Source organism: Gossypium arboreum, chromosome 8, assembly GCF_025698485.1.
Source record: "Gossypium arboreum isolate Shixiya-1 chromosome 8, ASM2569848v2, whole genome shotgun sequence".
NCBI lineage: Eukaryota > Viridiplantae > Streptophyta > Magnoliopsida > Malvales > Malvaceae > Gossypium > Gossypium arboreum.
In genome coordinates, this window is record NC_069077.1 from 126,746,956 (window position 1) to 126,754,455 (window position 7,500).

Consider the following 7,500-nt stretch of genomic DNA (forward strand, 5'->3'; position numbering starts at 1 on the left):
ATAGAGAAAATACGAATACCCGATAATTCTTCAAAGAAAGAAAGTCCAAAAGAAAACATCATTTAATCCCATCGAATCAAATATAACAAGAACAATATATCTTCCCATACATATATATCGATGAAGCATCAAGTAGAAGAAACGAAACATAATATCTTACGATTCTCTCATCAATTTTATCGGACAAAATGAAATAGAATACAGATGAAATAGAGCAATATAAATTATAAACCATCAGGACTACCAATGCTTTCATCCAACACCGAATTAGAAGACATTCCCATATAACAAGAATTTTTTCAAGATCAATAGCCATAGAAATATTTCGAGAATAGGTAAACACATAGAACATCTCAAAAGAGACGCTAAATCTGTCCGGTCATAACTGCACACTCAGATAGTCCACATTTCAAATATCATTTCCCACTAGTTACGCCATTACAAATTTCATATTAAACCATTCACTAAAGAAGGTCGATTACGAATAAATTTTGATTTACATTTTTCTCGACCTTGCACCGAGTAATTCGATTTACCAAAGAGAATTTCCTCTCTAACTCGACAAAGGCATAATTCCAATAATCTTTATATCAATCCGATACTTTCATCGACTCGACTTTACTTATCAGCTCATTTTAAATCTCGATCATACTTATAATTATTCTATCACCGAACTCTTTGGGTTCTCAACCGAAACTTATTCAATACAAATCTCATGAAATTCCATTATAAGTACCACTTGGTGAGGGGAGGGTTGTAGGACCTCGACTCGACTTTCTTATACATACACATATGACACAACTTCCATCATCATAGCAACATCATCAAAATCATGTCATTCATTCGTGCAATGCAACATTCATGTTGGCTTACACAAATTTTCCTATTGTCCCATTTAGACAATATACTTATGCATACATTCTATGTTTTCTAGATAGCTTTACTTATCCATTCATTTAATTAAATTAAGTCATGCTCATGACATCATATAAGACCAAACAAACATAGATATTTGCATCACAATCACAACTTTCATTTCGTGCATCATCATGTACATATCATTACAATCATATAATTCAGGTCCAACAATTTAACATAGATAAGTTCATTTCATTATAATCCTTTATCTCGTAAAAATTATATATCATTAGCATTCATCAACATTCACGTCCAAATCAAGACAAGGACATTTTCATTCAGATCATAATATTATGACTTTTATTCATACCTCCACTACTTTCTATTTATTACATTCATCTTATCAAGTAAGCCATATACACTACATCATATGAGCATGAAGCTAATATGGATATTTATCACATATGTATCATAAACTTTTATTCATACTTTTCGAACCGAGACTTATCATAATCATAATTTTACCCAAATACCTTCATATAACATTGAACATGGTCGGCAAGACTTGGTTGGAGAGTACCTTGTCTAAATAAGACGGTACTTATACTGGCGTCGGAAGGCATCACACTATCACGCATCGCTGGCATGTATAGCTAAACTTTTACACATGCTAAGTTAGTCCGAGAACCGACTAAACCTGCTCGATACCACCAAATGTAACGCCTGCACCGATACCATCACGGAGTCAAACACGAGGTGTTAACAGACTTAATTCATTACTTAAACAAATTTCAAACAATTTATTTTAAAATTTCTAGTTAAACTAGCAATCGTCACAGCCGCTTAAAATTCATATCTCGAGTAACAAAACTCGAAATTCAATTTCGTCAATTTTCCTTGAAAATAGACTCATTTATCTATTTACTAATTTTTTATAGAATTTTTTTCGAGCCAATTAGTACAGTTTATTAGTTAAAGTCTCCCCTGTTTTAGGGTTCGACTGCTCTGACCTCTGTGTATTGCGAATTAGATATCTCTCTGTATAGAATTTCAATGACTATGAAGTTTGTTTCACTTAAAACTAGACTCAATAAGGAATCTGTACATATAAAGAATAACTTCTAATTATATTTGTACAATTTCTGATAAATTTTTAAAGTCAGAATAGGGGATCCAGAAATCACTCTGGCCCTGTTTCACAAAAATTCAAATATCTCATAAAATATAACTCATATACCTGTTTTGTTCAATCCATATGAAAATAGACTCATAATTATTCAATTCCATATTTTATCAATCATCTAATTGTATCTCTACTATTTTTAATGATTTTTCAAACTCACATCATTGTTGTTGTTCGAATCTATTTTATGGTAAATTTTACCTATTTCATGGTTTCCATGGATTAGCTAGCAATTTAGCATACATAACATTAAATCGATCATGATTAGCCATTCCAATGGCTAATCATTACCAAGCATTTCCATACCACTCAATAACCATATCATAAGACCATATATACAAAATGATTATAATGCTATACATGCCATACTAAAAATATACAAGCCATTATGCCAAGATGGTATACTTGATAGTGTGAGCATGCCTCCTAATCGTCCCGATTTCCGAGCTGGCTTGTCAACACTACAAGGAATGAAAAGGAGGGAGTAAGCATAAATTCTTAGTAAGCTCACATGCAAACAACAAGTAGCACAACTATATACGCAAACATAAAACATCATTTGCATAATCATCACCGAGACATTCATATCACATTTTCATTTATCATCTTACCATATTGTTGTTATATCGAGTTTTCAACCCGAGGGTTAAGTACATACTTGTTCAAAGTATTCATTTCACAACACTTACCAATACATCCCTTTCATCTCGAGTATTCCTCCATTTGAGTAGAATTTTACCCGTTGAACACATCAGAATATAATTCGGATACATGGAAAGTTTGCACATAAGTGCCACATATGTAGCCAAGCTACCATGTAACCCGCCCATAAGTGAACTCGGACTCAACTCAATGAGCTCGGGCGTTTGCATCCATAAGTGAACTCGGACTCAACTCAACGAGCTCGGATGCCTAGTTACATCTCTCGAACTTGGACTCAACTCAACGAGTTCGGACATTCGCATCCATAAGTGAACTCGGACTCAACTCAACGAGTTCGGATGCCCAAATATCCTAGTGACATGTCACTTGTATCCTAATCCATTCCTAAGGTTCAACGGGACCTTTTTCCCAATCATGTGTCTCAACCATCTTCTACGGAATGCTAATTCTCGATACTCTAGTAGTATTTCACATTTTCCAAGTATATCACATAATTTGACATATTAACAAACAATTATCACAGTATAATATTTCATAATAATTATCATATCATTTAAATAACATTAAAATATTTAAAATAATAACTATGTTACCAACATTTACATATGAACTTACCTCGTATGCGAAAATGGCTACTTTTACCATTTCGTCCACAACTTGGTATTTTCCCCATTTTAGCCCGAATTTTAGTTTTCCTTGCTCTATCATTTAAAATATAGTCTAATTAGGAATCACATTATTCAAATTGACAATAATCATATTTTGGAAAAATTACAGTTTTGCCCCTAAACTTTCGCATATTTACACTTTTGCCCCAAAGCTCGTAAATTAAACTTCAGCCTATTTTCTTATGTTTTATGACACGCTGATCATTTTTTCCTTCTATGGTAATATTAAATTCTCACTCTATCATGTACTTATGACTATTAGGTATTTTTACCGATTAAGCCCTTTTGCTCGTTTTCACTTAAAACCGAGTAGTACAAGTTGTCTAACATAATTTAAAACCTCATATTATATCATAAAACACCAAAATACACAAATTTTACCTATGGGTATTTTTCCAAATATGAACCGTAGGTTGAATTATTGCTAGCATAAGCTTAATCGAGCTACTGGGACTCTAAAAACGTAAAAATCATTAAAAACGAGGCTAGAACGGACTTACAATCGAGCTTGGAAGCTTGAAAAACCCTATCCATGGTTTCTCCTTGCTATATTCGGCCATGGGGTTGAAGATAAGCAAAATTGGCTTTTAATTTTGTTTTTAATTCATTTTACCCCTAAATGACCAAAATGACCTTATTACTAAACTTTCCAAAAACTCCATCCATGTCCAATTTTTGTCCATAGACTTATAAATTGGTAAAATTATTTAAGACCTCCTAATTAATATTTCAAAACAATTTCATACTAGAAACTTCTAGAATGCAAGTTTTGCAAATTTTTTGATTTAGTCCCTAATTTCAATTTAAGCACTTTATGCATAAAATTTCTTCACGAAATTTTCACACAATCATGCAATCATATCATAGACCTTAAAGTAATCATAAAATAATTATTTCTATCTCAGATTTTGTGGTCACGAAACCACTATTCTGACTAGGCCCAAAATCAGGATATTACACCTAAGCTAGATGGAATTATGGATGTGTTGCCGTCCCTTCTCCATCTCGTGCCCTTTGGGGTGCGTGGTGGACCACAATCGTGCCCTGTGTCCCAAGTGTGCCCCCTTAAATAGGTGTGGCCTCGTCGGTGCAGTGGTGCTCGTTCGTGCTTTTGGATGTGGAAAATATTTTTGAGAGTAGGGTTTAGGCCATTGTCTCTCAATGCCTATGCATTTTGTCTCTTGACACGGACGATGCTCGTGTTCTGTTATGGCCTCTTCGTTTCTCACACGGCATGTTGAGAGCCATGCAGTGTCAACGTCGAGGAGGAGTGCTACCTGGTTGATCCTGCCAATAGTCATAGGCTTGTCTCAAAGATTAAGCCATGCATGTGTAAGTATGAACAAATTCAGACTGTGAAACTGCGAATGGCTCATTAAATCAGTTATAGTTTGTTTGATGGTATTTGCTACTCGAATAACCGTAGTAATTCTAGCATTAATATGTGCAACAAACCCCGACTTCTAGAAGGGATGCATTTATTAGATAAAAGGTCGACGCGGGGTTTGCCCGTTGCTCTGATGATTCATGATAACTCGACGGATCACACGGCCTTTGTGCGGTGGACGATCATTCAAATTTTACCCTATCAACTTTCGATGGTAGGATAGTGGCCTACTATGGTGGTGACGGGTGACGGAGAATTAGGGTTCGATTAGAATAGGAGCCCGAGAAACGGCTACCACATCCAAGGAAGGCAAGAAAGCGCAAGAAATTACCCAATCGACACGGGAAGGTAGTGACAATAAATAACAATACCGGCTCTATGAGTCCTGTAATTGGAATGAGTACAATCTAAATCCCTTTAACGAGGATCCATTGAGGGCAAGTCCGGTGCGGAAGCATGCAGAATTCCAGCTCCAATAGCATATATTTAAGTTGTTGCGTTAAAAAGCTCGTAGTTAGACTTAGGGGTGGGTCGGTAGGTCCGCCTCACGGTGAGCACTTGGTCTGCATTCGTCCCTACTACCGGTGATGCGCCTCGGCCTTAATTGGCCGGGTCGTTCCTCACATTGTTATTTTGAAGAAATTAGAGTGCTCAAAATAGGCCTCCGCTTGTATACATTAGCATGGGATAACATCATAGGATTTTGATCCTATTGTGTTGGCCTTCGGGATCGAGTAATGATTACGAGGGACAATCGGGGCATTCAGATTTCATAGTCGAGGTGAAATTCTTGGATTTATGAAAGATGAACAATCTGCGAAAGCATTTGCCAAGGATGTTTTCATTAATCAAGAACGAAAGTTGGGGCTCAAGATGATCGACACCGCCCTAGTCTCAACCATAAACGATGCCGACTAGGGATCGGCGGATGTTGCTTTTAGGACTCGCCAAAGACTTTATGAGAAATCAAAGTCTTTGGGTTCGGGGAGTATGGTCGCAAGGTGAAACTTAAAGGAATTAACGGAAGGGCACCATCAGAGTGGAGCCTGCGGCTTAATTTGACTCAACACGGAAACTTACCAGTCCGGACATAGTAAGGATTGACAGATCGAGAGCTCTTTCTTGATTCTATGGGTGGTGGTGCATGGCCGTTTTAGTTGGTGGAGTGATTTGTCCAGTTAATTACTGTTAACAAACGAGACCTCACCGCTAACTAGCTACACGGAGGTGATCCTTCGTGGCTAGCTTCTTAGAGGGACTATGGCCTTTTAGGCCACGAAAGTTTAAGGCAATAACAAGTCCGTGATGCCCTTAGATGTTACGGGGCGCACACGCGATAATCGATGTATTCAACGAGTCTATAGCCTTGGCCGACAGGCCCGGGTAATCTTTGAAATTTCATCGTGATGAGGATAGATCATTGCAATTGTTGGTCTTCAACGAGGAATTCCTAGTAAGCGCAAGTCATCAGCTCGTGTTGACTACGTCCCTGCCCTTTGTACACACTGCCCGTCGCTCCTACCGATTGAATAGTCCGGTGAAGTGTTCGGATCACGGCAACGTGGGCAGTTCGCTACCCGCGACATCGCGAGAAGTCCACTGAACCTTATCATTTAGAGGAAAGAGAAGTCGAAACAAGGTTTCCGTAGGTGAACTTGCGGAAGGATCATTGTCAAAACCTGTCTAGTAGAATGACCCGTGAATGCGTTGTATACAACATCAGAGGTGGTGCGGGTGCATCGTCGCCTATCGCTACCTCACGTGTCGGAGTAGCCGGTCTTGTCGTCCTTTTGCCCATTGGGTGAAGTGAGATGTCAGGATCAACCTCTTCGATGCAAAATGAACAAACCCCAAGTGCGAATTGTGCCAAGGAATCGAAATGAAAAAAGGGACACATATCTTGTCGCCGCACCCTTCACGGTGTCAGTGCTTTAGTGATGTTGTTCTTTTGTCGCAAAGTATATAGAACGACTCTCAGCAACAGATATCTCGGCTCTCGCATCGATGAAGAACGTAGCGAAATGCGATACTTGGTGTGAATTGCAAAATCCCGTGAACCATCGAGTCTTTGAACGCAAGTTACGCCCTAAGCCATTAGGGTGAGGGCACGTCTCCACAGGTGTCACGATCGCTGTTCCCTATCTAACCCCGATCCCCGGGACTCGGTTGGACCACAGGCAAAAATTGGCCTCCCGTGCACTCACAGCCAGCGGTTGGCCTAAATTCGAGTCCTCGACGACATAATTGTCGCGACGATCGGTCGTAATGCTGTAAGCAACCTCATTCAGAGTTGTGCGCGTTCGTCGATCGAGACCCTTAAACTCTTTCGACATCGCATTGCGACCCCAAGTCAGGCGGGATTACCCGTTGAGTTCAAGCATATCAATAACCGGAGGAAAAGAAACTTACCAGGATTCCCCTAGTAACGACGAGCGAATCGGAAAAAGCCCAACTTGAGAATCGGGCACCACCGGCGTTCGAATTGTAGTCTGGAGAAGCGTTCTCAGTGGCGGATCGGGCCCAAGTCCCCTGGAAAGGGGCGCCGGAGAGGGTGAGAGCCCCATCGTGCCCGAACCCTGTTGTACCACGAGGCACTGTCTATGAGTCGGATTGTTTAGGAATGCAGCCCTAATCAGGCGGTAAATTTCGTCCAAGGCTAAATACGGGTGAGAGACCAATAGCGAACAAGTACCGCAAGGGAAAGTTGAAAAGGACTTTGAAAAGAGAGTCAAAGAGTACTT

At 39.1% G+C, this 7,500-nt stretch overlaps 1 non-coding gene across 1 annotated transcript; it reads left to right on the forward strand.

Annotated features, from left to right (window-relative positions):
• Window positions 1–6,728: 6,728 nt before the first annotated feature.
• LOC128280201 (5.8S ribosomal RNA) lies at window positions 6,729–6,884 on the forward strand. The gene has a single exon (XR_008270382.1). It is a non-coding gene; the product is annotated as a 5.8S ribosomal RNA (ribosomal RNA).
• The last annotated feature ends 616 nt before the right edge of the window (window positions 6,885–7,500 follow it).